The following is a 21539-nucleotide window of genomic DNA, read 5'->3' as shown; positions in this document are numbered from 1 at the left end:
TGGCATCTGTGTGTGTGGGTAACAGAACCGAGTCTTAAATAAATACAGCCAATGGAGCAAAGACTCCTATTTAGCTCACCTAAAAGTAGGCATATACACTTTGTCAAATGAATAGCTCTCCAGGCTACACTGGGATTGATTCAGTGACCTCCAGATGACATTTCAGGAAAGCACAGGTTTCTCATTGGTGTTGTGTCATACCTGACAGTCCCATCTGGATCTTTCAGTCGCATTGGGTACTTCAGATAACATTACACACCTGTGTGTAGGCAGCCTAATCAGGATTTACATTTCCAGTGGCTATTGTGGATTCACATGACCCTGTGTACAGTATTGTCTTGTAGCAAGGACAAGAAGCACTTTGCTTAAATTGTAGAAAGATAGTTTTGGTTTAGGTACAAGTGAAAACTTTTGATTTGTACAGAGGGTGAAGATTATCTTGGAATATTGTAGAATTTCTATCAGTGGAAGTTTCCAGAAACAAGGTAGAAAAATAGCTACCATGAATGATTAAAGTCTAGTTTATCCTATCTTGAGGACAAATTATTAGACCTCTCAAAATGTTTTTTTCACAGAATCACAGAATCGACTGGGTTGGAAAAGACCTCAGAGATCATCAAGTCCAACCCTTGGTCCAACTTCAGTCCATTTACTAGATCATGGCACTAAGTGCCATGTCCAATCTCAGCTTAAAAACCTCCAGGGACGGTGAGTCCACCGCCTCCCTGGGCAGGCCATTCCAATGCCTGATCACTCTCTCCATAAAGAATTTCTTTCTAATATCCAGCCTAAATTTCCCCTGGCAGAGTTTAAGCCCATGCCACCTTGTCCTGTTGCTAACCGCCTAGGAGAAGAGACCAACCCCCACCTGGCTATAACTTCCCTTCAGGTAGTTCTAGAGAGTGATGAGGTCACCTCTAAGCCTCCTCTTCTCCAGACTAAACAACACCAGCTCTCTCAGCCTCTCCCCATAGGTCTTGTGTTCAAGTCCCTTCAGCAGTCTTGTTGCTCTTCTTTGGATGCACTCCAGCACTTCAATATCTTTCCTGAACTGAGGGGCCCAGAACTGAACACAGTACTCCAGGTGTGGCCTCACCAATGCAGAGTACAGGGGAAGGATCACTTCCCTTGCCCTGCTGACCACGCTATTTTTGATACAGGACAGGATACCATTGGCCTTCTTGGCCACCTGGGCACACTGTTGGCTCATGTTGAGCTTCCTGTCAATTAGTACCCCCAGGTCCCTTTCTGTCTGACTGCTCTCCAACCACTCTGTGCCCAGCCTGTAGCGCTGCAGGGGGTTGTTGTGGCCAAAGTGTGCAGGACCCAGCACTTGGCCTCGTTGAACTTCATCGCATTGGCATCAGCCCATTTTTCCGGTCTATCCAGATCCCTTTGCAGAGACCTCCTGCCTTCCAGTAGGTTGACACTCCTTCCCAACTTGGTGTCATCAACAAATTTGCTGATGATGGTCTCAATCCCCTTATCTAAATCATCAATAAAGATGTTAAACAGGACTGGACCCAACACTGACCTCTGGGGGACACCACTAGTGACTGGCCGCCAGCTAGATGCAGCCCCATTCACCAGCACTCTCTGGGCCCGGCCCTCCAGCCAGTTCTTAACCCAGCGTAGAGTACGCTTGTCCAAGCCATGGGCTACCAGCTTTTGCAGGAGTATATTATGGGAGACAGTGTCAAAGGCTTTGCTGAAGTCTAGAGAGACCACGTCTACAGCTTTGCCCTCATCCACCAGGTGGGTCACCTGATCATAAAAGGAGATCAGGTTGGTCAAACAGGACCTGCCCCTCCTAAACTCATGCTGGCTGGGTCTGATCCCTAGTCCATCCTGAAGGTGTTGTGTGATTCCATTCAGGATGATCTGCTCCATAACCCTGCCAGGCACCAAGGTCAGGCTGACAGGCCTGTAGTTGCCAGGGTCATCTTGGCAGCCCTTTTTGTAGATTGAGGTAACATTCACCAATTTCCAATTGTATGGGACCTTCCCAGTGAGCCAGGACTGTTGGAAGATGATGGAGAGCGGCTTGGCAAGTTCTTCTGCTAGCTCCCTCATCACCCCAGGATGGATCCCGTCTGGTCCCATAGACTTGTGAGGATCCAGATGGCTCAGTAAGTCACTAACTATTTCTTCCTGGAATACAAGTGGGCTATTTGGCTTCCTTTCTCTGTCAATCACCTCCAGAGGCCAGTTGTCCTGAGGGCCACCTGTCTTACTGGTAAAAACTGAAGCAAAGTAGGTATTAAGTACCTCAGCTTTCTCCTCATCTTTGTTAACTATATTTCCCTCAAAGTCCAATAGAGAATGGAGGTTTTGCTTGCCCCTCCTTTTGTTATTAGCATATTTAAAGAAGGACTTCTTTTATCCCTAACAGAATTGGCCAAATTAACTTCAAATTGCACTTTTGTTTCCCTGATTTTTTTTTCTGCACAAGCTATTTTCATAAATTCTTCATAAGTAGCCAGCCCTTTTTTCCACAGTTGGTAAACTCTTTTTATTTCTGATTTCCTTCAAAATCTCCCTGTTTAGCCAAGCCAGTTGTCTTCCCAGCCGGCTAGCCTTTCAGCACACTGGTATAGCCTGTTCCTGTGCACTCAAAACCTCCTGCTTGAAGCACGTCTAACCCTCCTGGGCCCCCTTGTTTTTAAGCATTGTTCCCCAGAGTATACTCTGAACTAGATTTCTGAATAGGCAAAAATCTGCCCTCCAGAAGTCCAGTGTAGAGGTTTTATTAATGGCTCTCCTTGCATCTCTGAGTATTGAAAATTCTATTATTTCATGGTCGCTATGCCCCAGGCGGCCTCCAAACACTACATCTCCCACCAGCCCTTCTCTGTTTGTAAACAGTAGGTCTAGTGGGGTCTTACCCCTGGCAGGCTCATTTACCAGCTGATGAAGGAAATTGTCCTCTAGACACTCTAGGAAATTCCTAGACTGCCTCTTCTGTGCAGTATTGAGCTCCCAGCAGATATCCGGCAGGCTAAAGTCGCCCACAAGAACAAGGGCTGTCGATTTTGAGACATCTGCCAGCTGCTTGTAGAATAATTCATCTCCTTCATCATCCTGGTCAGGCGGTCTATAACAGACACCCACGAGGATGTCAGCCTTGTCGGACTTCCCCCTGATTCTGGCCCACAGGCACTCAACCTTGTCACTGCTGACCTCAAGTTTAACACAGTCAAGAGACTCTCTAACATATAAAGCCACCCCTCCACCTCTCTTACCCTGCCTATCTTTTATGAAGAGTTTGTAGCCACACGTAGCAGCACTCCAGTCATATGAGTCATCCCACCATGTTTCCATGATGACAACTATGTCATAGCTTTCCTGCTGTACGATGGCTTCTAGCTCCTCTTGTTTTTTGCCCATACTGTGTGCATTAGTGTACATGCACTTCAAGTGAACTGCTGATTTCACTCTTAATTCAGGCTTTCCGTTCTTTCAGTCTGATTCTGAGAGTCTATAATCTTAAAGTATAGTTAGGATCATTTCTCTTCCTGTTTTTATGCTTCAGTCTTGATATTGTTGACATTTAAATTATCACCATCTAGGTTTTGTGTTACCATTCTAACTAAAATAATACAGGTCATACCTCTTACAGCTGTACTTACATGATGGTCATAACCAGACAAATAACACTTCACAACTCTGTACTTTGTTCAGTATGACAGAGGAAGAATCTAAACATCTTTGCGGGGCAGGGGAGGGTGCAAGGGGCAGGTCTTCCACATTTTACAGAAGTAGTTACACCTGCACAGAAATTTTCAAACCATGCAAAAGAGGAAATAACAAAAGTTGAATGTATAAAAAACAGACTTTGTCAGGACAGATCTAACTTAAGCTTTCTTGAAGATTAATGTTGGAGTGTGAATAGCTGCAAAAATACATTTTGATTTACTCCATTGGAGGAAAATCACGGAAAATAAAATGGATCTGTGTGTCTAAGATATTATTCTGAAAACATTAAAGATAAGACACCTCAATAGTAGGTATAGATGAGGGTGTGGGGGAAGGAAAAATAAAACACAAAAGATAATTTTCCACTTAAAATTTTGTTTATATTAAGCAGTGCTCAAGTTTGGAATATTATTAGCTTTTACTGCCTCACTTCCTGTTTAGTGATTTTATGGTCCACCATTATTTCTTCTTTTTGTTGAGCTCACAGGGATTTTTGGAAGTCTGTAACACCAATGTCTCCCATGGTGTACCAGGGACACATGTATGCATTTGAAAAACTGATGGGACATTGCAGTTCTGCACTAGGATGCTAATATTAGATCATTACAGGGAGTTATACCCCTGTCTGCCAGAGTATGGTGAAGACAACATTTGGCTACTTAAAAAAAAAAAAATCCTGACCTAGGTGTAGAAATGTCATGTAGAAATGTCATATAGTAACAGTTTGTTATATCTTGTGTATTACACAGGCAACAACTATAATCAGAACTCCACTTCATACAATTTTGTATCACTTTTCATAATCCTGTTTGTAACACACAATATTCCTGTGGTTTAACTAAGATTTAGGAGTGTCCATCTATTCTTAAAGAACTTACTCCTCCTTCTGAAAGATAACTTTCAGAATTCACTTTGGGATTGTATTTTTGAGAGCAATATCACTGTTTGGGACTAATTAGTTGTCCCGTATGCAGATCAGTATGGACTGTGCAAGACTGCCTTTTCTTGTTTGAACGTGTAGCTGTCATTTGTTTTCTTTATGGAATCATCATCTACCACTGAAGCGGGATTGTTTCTGAACCAGCAGCTTCACAGTCTGTCTCTGTCTCTTACAAGTCTTTGCTAAACTGTAGCTGCTAAGGAATGTAGGCTCATGGAGCTGAGCATCTGCCAGGAGCTATTTGGCATACAGTCAGAAAGAGACTGCTACAGAGGAGACATCAATAGACAAACCAACTTTTGTGGTGAATGTGCAGCCTTGCCTTATTTATACACCATGTCTAGGTGGATTTTACACATAATCTAGCCAGCAAAAGCAGAGGGAGGCTTTACCCTGTTGTCTGACTCTTCGTTGAAATTCTTTCTCCAGCAGATATTGGCAGATCTTCCCACAGACTTTGTTTTAAGTACCATGTTTGTGTCTTCCTGTGCAGATAAAAGGGAAAACTTCAATGTGCTGGCCTCTGAAGACACTATAGAGCAAATCTATAGTTAAATCTAAGGTAGTTCTTGTCTCTGGATAAGCATAGTGCAAGGCACTGGAAAGTATTTCCAGCAAGTTTACAGTGTTGGTGAACCCACTCTTTTGCTATGCTGCCTTCAGAATAGAATAGATGGTGGAAAAATTGAGTTTAAAAAGTACTTTCAAATTCTGTGGCTGAGTTCAAACACTAAGTGTATCCTTTTTCTCATTATTAATATCAAATAGGTGTTTATTCCAATATTGATCTTCATCCACTTAATCTAACTTTCCACAAGGCAAAATATCTGAAAAATGCTTCTCTTCTGTAATCATGGTGACCAGTCTTTATGTCTTTATTTAAACACTTCTCCAACATATGACAGTCTCTGGAAATTTCTCTTTCAGTTGACCCAAGAAAAAAAATATGGGTTTAACATATAAAATATAGAATATTATTTCTGATGTAAAAATAAAGCAGTAATTATCTGATTATTGTTTCTGTCCCAGGTTTGGTTAGTTAGCAGAGGATTATCTCTGTTGCACTCCTTTCCTAGACTATAATTTATCTATTTGAAAGATCTGAACTGGATTAAGAAGTTGACATCAGCTCTTTTCTGTGAAAAGCAAAAGTGGGTAGTCCTTAGAGAGGCCTGGCAGCTCCTTCTGTATGCAGGAGGTAGACCTGAAAAAAAACAAAAAAACTATCAACCAACCAACCAACCAACAGCAACGATAAAAAACCACCACCACCACCAAAAAAGCACCACTAGAAAATAGTGTGGGCTTTTTTTTTTTTTTTTTTTTTTTTTTTCCCCTACAAGAGCCATTAATTTGTATCTCAGTGTGATTCAGCTGAAGTGGATTCCATGAGAGTGTCTGGAGTCCTTTCTGGAGCTTTTCTGAAGATTTATTACTTTTCTCATCAAAAGTTTAGACAACACATTAAATCTGAAGGAAGTTGTCTGATTCCACACACTAAAATGTCAGCAAAATAAATGCCAAATACTGGAAGGTATTGTTGTTTCCATCAGTCAAAGCTATAATTTGACATTAAGAAACAATAAGCCAGCATGATGCCCCACTATTCTCAAATCAACTGTTGGCCCATAACACACTTCTGAAACCCCTTCTGTACAGCCCACTTAGGCACATATGTCCTCTTCCTCCATCTGCTCAGTATTTCACCACTACTTCACCACAGACTTCAATGTCTGTGTTTAACTGTATGATTGGATTTTCTATGTGTATCAGCATTTAAGTATCATAAACCTCCCACTCAGACTTTTTTTTTTCAAATACAGTTAGTTATTTGTAAAAACTCAAGATCTGAAAATCTGTTTGTTCTGCTTTAATGAAAGCTTAGATGCTTGAGCCTACAAAGATAAGAACCTTCACAGATATTGGTTTGCTGGACAACTGCCATCCATTCAAATTCCAGTCCTAAACATAAGTAGTAGAGGACAGAGTTCATTCTACTAATAGGACATAATGAAGTCTCATATATTTATACAAGCCCTCAAATAAGCTCATAAATTACAAGATCACTGTAGTTCCCCATGTTTCTTGAAATATACACGGATTCCTGATCTCAGTGGGCCTGAGGAAGAAAGAGCTGCTGTCACAAACCTGAAGGGGGAAAAACAGACTCCTGGCCTGCAGCAAGCTGAGCCACAGACAGGAAAAACTGGAAGGGTAAGATAAGAGGAGAACAGATGCTTGACACTCAGTACCAGAGAGAAAACCTATACTGTGGCTGTTGAAATGGAGAGATCCCCTGTGAGAACCATGTCTCAGAAAGCAGCTGCCAAGTCAAATAGCCATTAAATCTCAGCAGAAACAAACATCATCACACTATGCTCTTTCTCTTTAGTAGACCCAACAGCAGTTCACACTGGGCTGGTATCAGTTGTACCGTACTAAGAAGCCTGGACAAAAACACAGGTCAGAGTGACTAAAGCATGCACTTTTAATTAAGCAGTTTGAAATCAAATTAAAAATGTACTGGAAAAAAAAATGAATGAAAAAGCTTGTGAATTAAACTGTGTTCTTTGTTAGGGGTAACACCTTATTACTCTGCCTTGGTGTAAAACCTAGTTTTCACGTTGCTCTGAGGAGAGCTGACACTGAGGAAAGAGAAGGTAGAGTCTCACTGGCAACAGTTCTGCACTGCAATTGCAGATAGTCCCTTTTTCCTGGTTGCTTAATAAGTGGAGGCATTAAGTTCCCTTTCTTCAGCAGGAAATAAGAAGGAGGTGAAGTGTATTTCTTGAAGTGCCATGACTGTGAAGACAGATGTCCATAGCAGAAGGCTTAATGTAGGCCATTTATTCTTTCTGGCTCTGATAAGCCATCCTAGAGAAAGTTGAACAAGAATCCAGGTTTGAGAAACCAACTAGATCTTGCTGTGGTGGCTGGACAGATAAAAAGCAGAAGTACTAACAACTAGATGATTGATACATTTGACTGAAATTGCAATAGGGGAAAGAAACCATGGAATTGAAAAAGTGTTAATGATAAAAGACTATAGAAATGACAGTTCATTTGAGAAATGAACAAGGAACTGATGAATTGCTGAAGGACAGGAAGAAGTTGACTGACCTTGGAGAGAAGAGAAATAATAAGGAATTTATAAATCATTTTTTGGGTGTATATTATACCGAGGGCAAATTGAGTATTGCTGATTGAGGCTACACACATTTTAAGGAGTGGATACATTACTTAGTTTGAATAAAAATGATATATTCTTGGAAAAAGATTTTGTAAATAACATATAAAATAAGAGTAACTATAATTTGAGTAGAAGCATGACTAAGGGTAAAGTAAGAACAAGCAAGGAAAATACCAAGGCCCAGATCCAACAAAATATTTATGCTTTTAACTTCTGACTGCTAACATTAGATGGCAAAAGCTTTCACAACAGGTAAGATCATAAATCATTTGTTGAATCTAAGTCTGTTCAATGTTAATCCAATGATTTTATAAATAAGTTTTACCAAATATTTTTTAAATTTTCAAAATTTGTTTAATCGTGTCAAAGATATATAGGCTGAGGGAACTGTGCTTGTTCAGCCTGAAGACACAATGGCTTTGGGGAGAACTAACAGCAGTATTCTCTTACCTATGAGGCAGTTAATGAAGAGAATGGAGCTGGGCTCTTCACAGCTGTGCAAGGTGGGAGGACAAGAGAGACTGGGCATAAATTGAAACAACAGAAGTTAAGGCTGGATGGCAGGAAAATATTTTTGCGATGCAAACAGTCAAGTGGGGAAACAAGGTGTTCAGAGAAGCCATGTATCCATCCTTGGAGGTCTTCAACACTCAACTAGTCAAAGTCCTGAGTAACCTGGTCTCAACTCAGAGAGCAGGAGGTTGGCATAAATTACTTCCTGAGGTACCTTCTAAACTCAATTATCCTATGATCCTATTAAAAGACTTTTACCTCTTCAGTGTGCAATTGCTACCTTCTTTTACCTAGAAAAAGTTTTAATGTTGTCTTTTTGATGTCCTGAAGGTATGTGCCTATATGTGTTTGGCTCTACTTAGGTGTGTGCTTTCATAGGATATCCTTTTTAATAATTTTTTAGGACATGAAAGGACATAAAAGGAAGAGGAAAGCAGTAAAGTATTTTTCAGTGAGCCTTTATGTACTATAGTGCAATAACTGTAGAAGTAAAGGTCAGAATGGATTAAAAAAATTTTTAAAAATTTAGTAACGTAGAATGAAGCTCCAGATTTATAAAATGTTTCACATTTGTGTGAAGAACACACAAAATTGTAGAATTAAATTGGCATGTATTGCAGTAGTGGCTGTGTTAATGTGTAAGTAATCTCTCCCCAAATATGTAAGTTTCTAAGACACTGTAAAGCAAAGACCCCTAAAGCGCCCTGGGCTAGTGAGCAAGAATTTTCTGGACTATTTATCTGTACACGGCCATCTAAAATCCACCTGACCTGCACATTAAAAGAGCCAATATGATTTCTGAAAGTTGGCAAGTTGGATTTTATGTGGTATAAATTTCAAATAATGTGGAAAGAAATAACAATTTCAGACAATTATTGTGTCATGTCATCATGAGCAATAGTTGCTGCCATGAATAAAACATGGGTATTTCATGCACATGATACCTGAAAAGTGGACATAAATATTCTGTATCAGCTATAGGCCTACCAAGATGATTTGCTGATATTGATATTTTTTTCTTCTGTATTGATGCATTATAAGCTAAGTTAGTTAAGTACTCTCAGAGTGTGCAAAAGCTCTTTAGGAGCCATTAGAGCATATTGAACTAATGACCCATGGATAATCAAAGAGTCTCATTCACTTAATGATGGATCCTTCATTGTAGTTCATTTTAACATATTAAATTTGCTTTTCTTTTACGTAATAAAGAGTGTCTCAAATATTATAGAATCCTATTCAATATCTGTATTATAAAAATATTATTTTTATTTCATTTTTGTTGATTTAGAAGATTTTGATAAAATAAAAAGCATTTCTTTTCCTAATTTTAATTTTAGAGAAGCATCCTTTTTTTTTGTCCTGGTATACTCCATTATTAAATACTTTAGTTGTAATTAATATCAGATCTCAGTTCATTGTCATCATAATTAATGAATTAGTAGTCTCATGTCCTGGATTCAACGCCAAACAGACCCTTCTCAATGCAGATGTAAGAAGAATAGAGGTGTTGCCTTCAAATATTGACTTTAAAAAGCTTTGGTCATTGTCAAAAATATCTGAGTGAGGTTGCTGAATGATGTTGAGCAGTATCACTGGAACACCTGAGGATAATCAACCAGACATGTACTCTTCTGGCATGCACTTTCTAAAGCTAATCAACAGGTGATCCTCCTCCTGAGCAGCCTTGGACAAAAACCAAACAAACAAAAAGACACCAAAGAAACAACTAACAATGACAAAAGTCCGTTACTATTCAAATGAGCTGAAGACAAAATTTTAAAATTACCAGGGACAAAGGTGAGACGAAATAAATTTAACAGATGGACAGCAAAATACTTATGACTATTCCTAGAATACATAGATTTGCTGCAAAATCAAATAATCTGAATTTCAAATCCACTGTGTTGCCCAAGCAACCAGCTCTCTGTGGCTAAACAATTGAAGCCTATGAATCTATGACTATGAAAAATAGTGTTAAGAGATATCATCACACCTTTTATGTTAGGGGTTTTTTCCCATTGCTTTTTAGTGCAGGAATGATAAAAGAAAAAAAGTTGTTCTCAACTAAAGCATTTCAGAGCCATTTACTTCTGCATCGGTATATTAAAATTGGCTATCCAAAACTGTAGTAGCACAATGCAGACCATATGGAACAGCTCTGGTTCTTAACCTTATAACTTGTTGCTTTACCTCCTTCTACTTCACTACAGTAATTGTCTGTTACACCCAAAATCTTCATGGGTAAAGAGCAGGCACACCTTATACACATATAAAGCTGAGAACTCATTAGTATAACTGAAATATTAACAGTCTAATCCTTAATAAGTCCAGATTTAATTGTAGTAGAAAAAACTTTGTTTCTGTCCCTTTTTCTGGTGTTATGCTCACCTTGCCTTGCTTCTTGGGATCTTAGGGTGAGTGTTTTATTTATTGGAGGATGCGTGGGGGTGTTGTTATGGTGAATTGTCAGCATCTGGAGTCCTTCACTGGGAGGAATATGATGTTAATGTTGATCGTTTCCTCCTCTTCACTCTAGGGTTCACTTAGGGTCATTTTTATGTTTGCTAGCTTGCTTTTACACCTCTGCTAGTTTTTTTGCTTGTCTGCAACTCTACTTTACATCCAAATGTACCATATGTAATACTCTTTACATGTAGGTAGATATTGCTTCTTTGTTCTGTTTTTTATTCCTAAAATGAGTTTTGCCTGACCGTGGTAAGCTGTAGTTAATAACTGACCATAGGCGAATTGTTTATAACCATGGGGTCTAAAGTACCATCCTGTCACCTATCCCTTATCACTTCCTGCCCATCTCTACACCACATCCTGAGCCCCCACTTCCCAAGCCCTCTACTGTTGTACCAGGACTGTATTTCTCTACCTTACATCATTACCTTAACATAATATTTTTTTCTTTTGCATGGAACAACTGCTTTTTTCTTCTCTCTGTATAAAACCATGGTTTCACCATAAAAAGAAAACAAAAATAAAACAGCTGTAGACACCTCGTCAATTAGACAATTTTCTCTGACAGCTAAACCAAGCGAAGTAAAGCTGCAGGTAGGACAAGACAAGTTCATGCAGAGCAGGTATGACAAACCTTGGTCCTGAGGCCATGCAAACTCAGTACAAAGTTTATGACCTGTTACTAACAATGACAATGCCTTATTGCAAGGTTCTATGCTTGTATGTTTTGTTCAACTTATACTGTGGTATAAGTTAAAGGACACTTGCTCAAGGCTCTCAGGCCTCTGCAATATCAAGATAAAAAGGCCCAAGTTAAAGATGAAGTGAAAAGTCTGAACTCTGAATTTCCTGTCTTTTGTAACCTTAAGTCAGATGTTATCTCTGCTTATTAATAGCAGGGTTTATTAAATAACAGCAAATAGTGGGAAAAGTAATAAAGGTACGGTGCAGTGCATATTCAGTGATCTATTCATTTTGCAAAACAAACTCTTATTCTAGAGTTTTAAGATGTTTTAAATTTTAAAGGGCTGTCTATACTACCAACATTACTACTATATTTTACAATTGTAATAAACCTTGCCTGGTAAATAACTGAGTAATAAATATTCTTTCTCCCACTCCCACTACTCACATATGATTAAGCTCTTGGATGACACCACGGATTCTTCTGTTTCCTTATATTAACTCCATATTTTAGACGGGAGGTAAACCCATTTTATAAAGGGACATAACTAGTTGCAATGATTCTTTCCAGGTTTGTTGTTTTTTGTTTTTTGGTTTTTTTTCAGCAAAGAAAAAGTGCTACCCCTACAGCACTGAATTTGCTAGCCTTAAAATCATGCTCCAATGCCTATCTGTTTACCCAGCCTTTCTCCAAGGAGGCTGTATAAAAGAATGTCCATAAGAACTTGCCTATGGCAAATGAATGTACCTTCCTTAACATATGCAGTGTGTCTTACTCTGCTGCCCTCTTTCTAGAGGGACAAGTGCAGGAATGTTGTGACATATGAGGTAGATGATGTTGTTTTCTAAAGAAATTGCCACCTTTAGAAAAAAATAATTTTTAATTACATATTTGCTTAAAAAAACAGTCAAGTTTTGCTTCTGTATTGTTAAATTTCTGATCTTTATTGATAGAGTCCATATTTATTTTCACATTTTTTCTTAAAATTATCAAAATTGCCAATGGAACAACAATCCATTTCAATGGAAAAAAGTACCTTTCTTCTACAAGGGTTTTTTGCCTTCTTTCAGCATTGTTAAAAATTCATTTTAACCAAGAAAGTTTCTAAGCATGATTCTCTTGCCTAATGTTTGTGAATAAGTAGAAACTTCAATACCAGTCCCAGATCCAAAATTACGTGTGTGTGTTACCTTAACCAGCTCTTAGAGGACGAATATCTTTCTCTCTTAATACCATGGAAAACAGAAAAGTTTCAAAATGTGGAAACAAGAATGCAACCCTCAGGATCAGCATCCTTGTATCCCATAAGTTTATAAAAACATGCATCAATTTTTATTTCAGTTTTTACAGGCTTCTAATTATTACATTAAACATGAAGACTTACTGCATGGGTCCCAAATTCCTGAAGATAGAAGATAAGAAGTCAAACGATTTCCTGTGGAGATCCTTTGGATGCTGTTAAACTGTGATAAAATTGTTTTATTGGGGTACTTAAATCCTTGATGTTTTAACTTAAACATCAAAAAATTTAAACAGGGCTATGCATGAATAATACTGTAATTAATGTGAATTATGCTGCAAAAAGCTGGATTTGCTCTTTCCTTCAAGTAGAGAGTGGAAAATTCCATACTTCTGTGTTTGTGGATCCATGTTTTCTTGAGAACGTGCCTCAACCCTACTCTAACTTTTCACACAAATATTTGTTCTTCCTGAGACGTGAATAACACTGATACTCTTTCCTTACTCATCCTCCCTTAATGAAAATTACTAAGCACTTTGCCTAAAAGAAAGGCCTAGTAACTTATTTTAGCCAAGTTTTTTTAGAACTCAAGGTTTCAAAGGAGAAATACCATTTTAACTGAAAAAAACATACAGAGTTCCTGAAAAAAAAAAAAAGATTTTTATCTGCCAGATGTATAGGCTACTACAATAAGTGTCTAAACCTGAAAAAATAAAATATTGTACAGCATTTCAGAACATTTATACTGTGATTGTAAAATATCTGGGAGGTTTGCCAGACTCAGTCAAAAGAAGAACACAGCATTTTCTCATCACCAATAACAATGACCTGAAGTCACGTTGAAGATTGTAAGGTCAATTTCCCTCTTAAATCGAAAAAAGAAAATAGGAGAACAGATGTGGGTAGTTGCTTCTGTATTTATAGATTGCATGACAGCTGGGTTAGGCTATATGGTCTCCAGTGCATTTAAGGTGTTGTTTGTTTTTTTTTTTTATTAATCATTCATACTAATTAGATAAATCTCTTAATGTGCATTTTTAAAGTATTATACAACATAGACGAAGTAGCCAGTTTCACGGTGTACATTTACAATTGAACATTTTTCTTCATTAAATATGTTCAGATAAGTTTACAAGGTGGAATGCAGATTTCAAGGAGAACTTTCTGGGTTTGAATGGTCAGTTCTGAATTGAGAAAGCATACAAGCACATGATTATAAACTAGTACAATTTAAATAAAGTCTAAATTACACAAAGTGTTAATTAAAAGTACCTACTAGCAGTTATTTGGTGGGGTTTGGGTTATGGGTTTTTTTTTGTTTTGTTTTGTTAGCTTACAATTGCAGCAACAGCAGCTGTATGACTAACATACTGATAACATTTATTCCATCATTTTAGCAGTGTATAATTGTAGAAATAGAATATTTTATGCATACAGAAATTCTTGTTCTGCCTTATTTCACATATTAAACTTGCCATTTTATCAGATACATCATTTCTTGTTACTGACTCATTACATCTACACATTGAAACAGTATTTGCACAGGCTACACACCAATATTTTTGGCTACTATTTCTTTACATTAAAATGCCAACCATCTGCTTGTGGATGACAGCATCTAAGTAACACTTTCCTTTAAATCCCAGCCTTTTATTTGTAATCGCCTATTGAGTAAAACATGTAAATCACATTCCACCTCTTTATATTGTGCAATTGATTTAATCTAACCTACACGATTTCACATTAGATACAGCAACCTACTGAGCCTAGGTCCATGATTCTAAAAAGGAACCTAATGAGAGTAGTTTATAGGAAACTTCTTAAATATCTATCACAGAATGAGATAAACCTCTGACAATGCCTTCTGTCTGCTTCACTTAAGGAGAGACTAGGTGAATAGGTAAAAATTAACTTCTAACACATTGGACTACCAAGCAAGAACTTAGAAGAGAGGTCTCAATTACTGTGAGCTAGACCATTTCCTAATCTTCAGCAAGCACAGCCAAGCATTTGATCCATAGTTGTTTCTCTAACCTATGTGATGTATATGTCAGTTATTTCAGAAAAATATTTTGGTGAATATGGTAAAATATTTTTCCTATTTACTAAACAGCAATGGACAGAGAGTTTGGTGGCTGCTCAGAAGGGGTAAAGAGAAACATAAGGGAAGTAGAAAGAATCAGTTTTATCAAACAATATTCTCTTCACCCTGAGTTTTAGAAAAATTGTTCAGATAAGTTAAAGCAGCCCTCAGGTAGCTTAAACTTGTGCAATCAGCCTTTACACAGCGGAAGTCTCTCTGACCTTGGTAATTTTACAAGGGTCACATTTACATGTGGTTGACCTGCTTCTGAATGACAATGGAAATGCTTATTATTTAGACAAGAAAAAGTACATATATTGGTTTTCATAGTACTCTGCACAATATACATCTTTTGTAAGGTCCATTTCAATCATGAGTGCTTATTTATTATGGGCAGTGCAAGGAAAGAACTCACCACAGAGACATTAAAATTCCCAATTGCAACACCATGAGCACAGAGCCCTTGAGCCTGCCAAGGGTGACAGCTCTGCTCTCTCACTCTATCTCAGCAGTTTCAGCCTCTATGGGAGGTAGAAGGCAACAAAAGATCCTTGGGTCCCTTAGTAGGACCACCAGTGGCATTTCCTCCTACTGCAACCCTGTCAGCCTCCCAGCTGTGCTGCATCAGCTCAGTGTTCCTATTAGGGCCTCTGGGCACTACAGTAAATAGTAAGCATTAAGGGATATAACATGCTGCAGTCTAACAGTGTTCATACGTCACTAATTACCATAATGAGAAACTTGTGGCACATCAGCCAAGAAGAATTTGCATTGATTGTTTTTTTCCTTCTCTCCAGCTAGAGAAGGAAGAATTCTCATGATTCTGCACTCGACCTTGAGGGTTTCTTCTCCTCCTTCTGTGAGTAGATATTCCTTACAGGTGTACATACAAATAGAGATATAAACCCAGAAATGCCTGGTCTCCTAATAAGACTTCCTCCTGCATGTGTATATAAAACCTAGTTGTGACTACCAGAGGAAGAAATGTTGAAATTTCATCTGATCTCAGTTGGCACAGATACATTGAAGAGCAACTGCCTCTTTCACACCCTGCCTCTAATTCACTGAGAGGCCCTGCTGCATGTTAGCTATTGATTTTAGACACTTCTGCTGTTGATTACAAATAGTGACTCAAGAAGCCTGGATTTCCTACTCCACTAATACAGGGTTAATATTAGAATTACTTGAAGATTAAACATTTCTGAAGTACCACTGTTGGCTAGAACAATTTCTAAACAACATGGTGTTTTGTTAAGACGTGTCTTCTGTGCTGAACCAACATTTCCTGGAGACAAAGTAGCAAAGAAGTTTTCTAGAGAATGGCCTCCCAGGTCATTGATTCCTATCCCCTGTTCTAACAATCCCCTGCATTTTATGATCCCATTCAAATACGTATTAAGCTCCACTTTAAATCTACTTAAGTTGTTTCCCTCTGTTACTCTTATTGGAAGGCAGTTCCAGACAGGTAGAAGGTGGCTAGACAGTTGTATTGATCACTAAATTCCCTGGAAATTCTATTTATAAAATGTTAAGCATTTCATTAAGGATTTCCAAGTGGGTGTTTCTGATTGCTCAATCCATAACAATTGTTCTGCTTACAACAATCCTGTATGTGTTTCATTTATAATGATCAATTTTATTTTCCTCGTAATAATAGCATGTTGCCATTTCATGCAGCTGTTACATGCACTTTATAAGGGTTCCACTGGGTTTTTGCTTTTTTGTTTTGGTTTGGTTTGTGGTTTTTGTTTGTTTGTTTGTTTGTTTGTTTTTAACATAATTGACTCAGCCCTTTGAGTCACCAAACACCTTATCTCTTATTTCAGTGAAAGAGCCTTAAGCAATACCCTAAGGTGAGCACTACATCCAAGGACCTTGTTTCACTTAGGCATGCTTCTTTTTTTAGTCATTTTTTAATGTCCTCTGTTTCTGTGCATAGACCTGATTAATACAAAGTACTTTTTTAAGAGCCTGAACATGAGAGAGAAGTTGAATATCGTGCATGGTAGCAGTATGTTAACTTCCTGTAGTCACACTTGTCATGACTTATTTGACTTTGCTCATCACTTCTGAAGTGTGGCTACAATGACAAGACATAATCAACAGGGATCTCTACTGCAGCATCCCTGTGAAAGTAGGCTCTTACTGCTCCATTGCATCTTAGCTTTAAGGAGCAAAACTGATACAACATTTGGTTTGGCCTTATGTTTGAGGGGAAACTGTACTCTTCCACACATGAAATTTCCAAACTTCTACACAAGTATATTCTGCTTCTCACTGATTTATAGAATATCTGATGATTTTGACTGTTCCCTTTCTATATCTGTCTCTGACACTGCTATTATTATGCATTATTAAGTGAAACCCTGACCCCTTTGAAGGCAACAGAAAAAAAGCCTTCATACTTTTAATGAGAGTTATTAACTTTCAGCAGGTTTATGGCATGGATCACATCTTTGCACTACCAGCAAGAACAGTCCCTTGCCTTGAAAAGGACTCTGCAAACATTTAGATGTTCTTGTTATTATATCCTGCTGAAGGATGTGAACATTTTTCTTTAAAAAAAGCCTTAAAAAAATAACAGCTAGTAATATAGCTCATTGGACTGCTGTGAGATCATTTGTGAGGTACAAATTAATATTTGTACTGTGAAGCACCTTTGGATCTTTAGATGAAAGATGATGTGTTTAAATGCAAAGTATTAAAATTCATGTCTGCATGGAATTTCTTTTTTTTTAAAGTAGAAAATCAGTTTAATTAGTCAACTAATAAAAAAAAATAAAAATGCTTAACAATCTGCAATTTACATCTCTCAATGGAAACCAATATTATGCTTAGATTATAGTCAAGATAATATTATTAGTAGAATGACTGACTCAAATTAATCATGACTGAAAATCTGATTACCACAAGGGATCATGCTGCTATCATAGACTTCACATACCTTTCCTTTTATCTTCTTATTACAGCATCAAATTTCTCCCTCTGTGCAGAGAGTATATAGGATTTTCAGTTCCAGTGTCTTAAAACTGCTGCTTTGATATTATAATGCACATCTTGTGAATGATGGGACTCAAATTAATTTTATTCTTATAAAGAAGAAACTGCAGACAAGGACAACTGTTTTTAATAATATTATTTACAAGGTGCTAATGTGCAATTTGTTGCTTGTCAAAACAGTGGGAATTATTTTTTCATTCCATGTTAAGTATAAATAGCTAATACTTTCTAAATGATATGCAGGCAAAATAGGTACCTCATATTTTTAGCTTTATTGCAAATTTCATTATTTATTTTCATTTGTTTTCTCTCTCAGAATGCAAAAGTTTAAGTTATGTCTTCAGTGTGCTCAAAAGAAATCCATTATAAAGTTGGGTTTCCTCAGCTTCAAGGGTATTCATTTAAAGGAAATAACTATGAATTAGATTGTGTACAAGGAATTATTGCATAAATTTTCTGCTGGGATTAAAAAAAAAAAAAAAGGTATTTCTGGCCTTTGTATTTTTTAAAACACTTTTTTATTTTGTTTTCCCCAAAAAAATCATGCATTATACATTGTAAATATATTTCTTTTGTCTAACTAAATTAGTTTACAGTTTATTTGGGACACTGACATGCATTATTTTTATGGTCTTGCTTAATTGAAAGGGGTTCTAAAAGCCTGTAGTAAATGTAAGCCCTACCCCAAAGAATTTACAATAAAATTACAAGGTGAGAAAGGTACATGAAATAAAAAGTAGAAAAAGAAGGATGAAAGAATGGCCTGATGAAACACAACATTTTCTAGTATAGAGAAGTTGCAAATACAATTTGTAGAAAATCAGACTACATCTACTCTTCTAACTGCATCCACCCAGGGAGAAATGCTTGGCAGCCAGCCTTAGAAGTGCTCTCCTCTAAGGTAGATTAGCTGTATTTGCATGAGCAGTTCTTGACTTTAGATCCTCTCTGGGCCTTGTATGGTTTATATAAGCATCCATTTGTAAAAATATATATATGTGTGCATATATAAAATATATATTTAAACATATTTTTGTCAATCTGTGTGTGTGTGTATGTAGGTGTGTGTATGTATTGGGGGAGGGTTGAGAAGAAGGCTTTAAATTAAAGTTTCTGAAATAATGAGACAATTCTCTTGCAGCCTACCTGAAAGGCTTTTTTATAGCATGAAAATGTGGTCGTATGTCACATATCTTGAAGGGATGACCAAAGACAAAGGGGAGTCTAGGAAGGTCCCCAGCCTGATTTTTGCCAAGTCTTGGGAAACAGGAAAGGTGCCTGAGGACTGGAGGAAAGCAAATCAAATGTTACTCCAGTCTTCAAAAGGGCAAGAAGGAGGACCCAAGTAACTATAGACTGGTCAGCCTCACCTCCATCCCTGGGAAAGTGATGGAACGACTTATCCTTGGTGCCATCTCAAGGTGTATCAGGGATAAGAGGGTCATTAGGGGCAATCAACATGGCTTCACCAAAGGGAAGTTGTGCTTGACCAACCTCATTGACTTTTATGAGGACATAACAAGATGGATGGATGATAGCAGAGTGGTGAACGTGGTCTACCTTGAATTGAGTAAGGCATTTGACACAGTCTCCCACAGCATCCTTACAGCTAAACTGAGGGAGTGCAGTTTGGATGACCGGGTAGTGAGGTGGACTGTGAACTGGCTGAAGGGAAGAAGCCAGAGAGTCATGGTCAATGGGGTGGAGTCTAGTTGAAGGTCTGTATCTAGTGGAGTGCCTCAAGGGTCAGTACTGGGGCCTATATTATTCAATATATTTATCAATGATTTGGATGAGTGAATAGAGTGTACTATCAGCAAGTTTGCTGATGACACCAAGCTGGGAGGAGTGGCTGACATACCAGAAGGCTGTGCTGCCATCCAGCGACACCTGGACAGGCTGGAGAGTTGGGCAGGGAAAAATTTAATGAAATATAACAAGGGCAAGTGTAGAGTCACATCTGAGTAGGAACAACCCCAGGTTCCAGTATAAGTTGGGGAATGACCCATTAGAGAGCAGTGTAGGGGAAAGGGACCTGGGGGTCCTGGTGGACAGCAGGATGACCATGAGCCAGCACTGTGCCCTTGTGGCCAGGAAGGCCAATGGCATCCTGGGGTGTATTAGAAAGGGGGTGGTTAGTAGGTCGAGAGAGGTTCTCCTTCCCCTCTACTGTGCCCTGGTGAGACCCCATCTGGAATATTGTGTCCAGTTCTGGGCCCCTCAGTTCAAGAAGGACAGGGAACTGCTGGAGAGAGTCCAACACAGGGCAACGAAGATGATGAAGGGAGTGGAGCATCTCCCTTATGAGGAAAGGCTGAGGGAGCTGGGTCTCTTTAGTTTGGAGAAGAGGAGACTGAGGGACAACCTCATTAATGTTTACAGATATATAAAGGGTGAATGTCACGAGGATAGAGCCAGGCTCTTCTTGGTGACAAGCAATGATAGGACAAGGGGTAATAGGTACAAACTGGAACACAAAAAGTTCCACTTAAATTTGAGAAGAAACTTCTTCTCAGTGAAGGTGACAGAACACTGGAACAGGCTGCCCAGGGAGGTTGTGGAGTCTCCTTCTCTGGAGGCATTCGAGACCTGCCTGGACGCCTTCCTGTGTAACCTCATTTAGGTGTTTCTGCTCCGGCAGGGGGATTGGACTAGATGATCTTTTGAGGTCCCTTCCAATCCCTAACATTCTGTGAATCTGTGATAATAATGACGGACTGACCAGGGCAGGGGAAGACAGACCCCTTTCATCTGTAATGTCTTTAGAAAACATTTGTTGAAATGTGTCATCCACTGAACGATGCTCAGATTTAATTTAGAAGTGTTTGAGTCAGAAGAGAACCTAGGAACACACTAACATTTATAAGCCATGGGCAGTCAGTACACTAAGACCAAAACTGAGCTGGAGAGAGAAATTACTTGATACCCAAATAATACTAATAAGTTCCAAGAAACCAAATGAAAACAGGTATTTCTATAAGGACCTACCAATACTAGTATAATTTATACACTATAAATACATATATATATATATAAATTAAATATATGTAGAATTCACCTCACCTAGGTTTAAATTTCTAATAATCTTCAAACATATCTTTTATATTTTTATGATTTAGAAACCAGATTTAACCATTTGTCCTGATTTTGTTAAAAACAAGACCAGTTCTCTTTTAGTGATTTTTCTTTCAGCTAAGTTCTTCTAGGTGGCCTGCATTTTTTTCCTAGGATGCTGTACTCGGTGCTGATAAGAAGACCAATGGAATTCTGAAGAAATTAATGTTTGCATTTGTTACTATGGTAGACAAGAAAGACTGATAAGTTTTCCCATGTTCTATTGTGAGAGGGGCACGTTTGAGGAGGGGTGGATGGAACAGGTGACTAGAACTGACCAACTGAGGATCAGCTGAGTATTCCATCCCATAATCATCATACCCCCTATATAAGAGGGTGACCATGAGGGTCAAGCTCTCTTCAACCATGGCCGGCATCTCGAGAGGTCCCTTTCTGTCTGCCTGTGATCTACAGTCCTCAGGCCATGCATCCCTGCAACCAGTTTCTGGTTTGCTGTGAAGTCCCATCCATGACTTCTGGGGGCCTGAGCTGCACCTACTGGAGCCACCAGCTCCACACACCCAGCTCTGCTGCTGCTGGAGTGATGCCAACTCCACATTGAGCATTCAAGATTGGTTTTGCATATTTTGTATATATTTTCTATTTATTAGT

This window comes from Streptopelia decaocto, assembly GCF_964273445.1.
Source record: "Streptopelia decaocto genome assembly, chromosome: 1".
In the NCBI taxonomy this organism is placed as follows: domain Eukaryota; kingdom Metazoa; phylum Chordata; class Aves; order Columbiformes; family Columbidae; genus Streptopelia; species Streptopelia decaocto.
Note: the sequence above shows the minus strand (reverse complement) of the source record.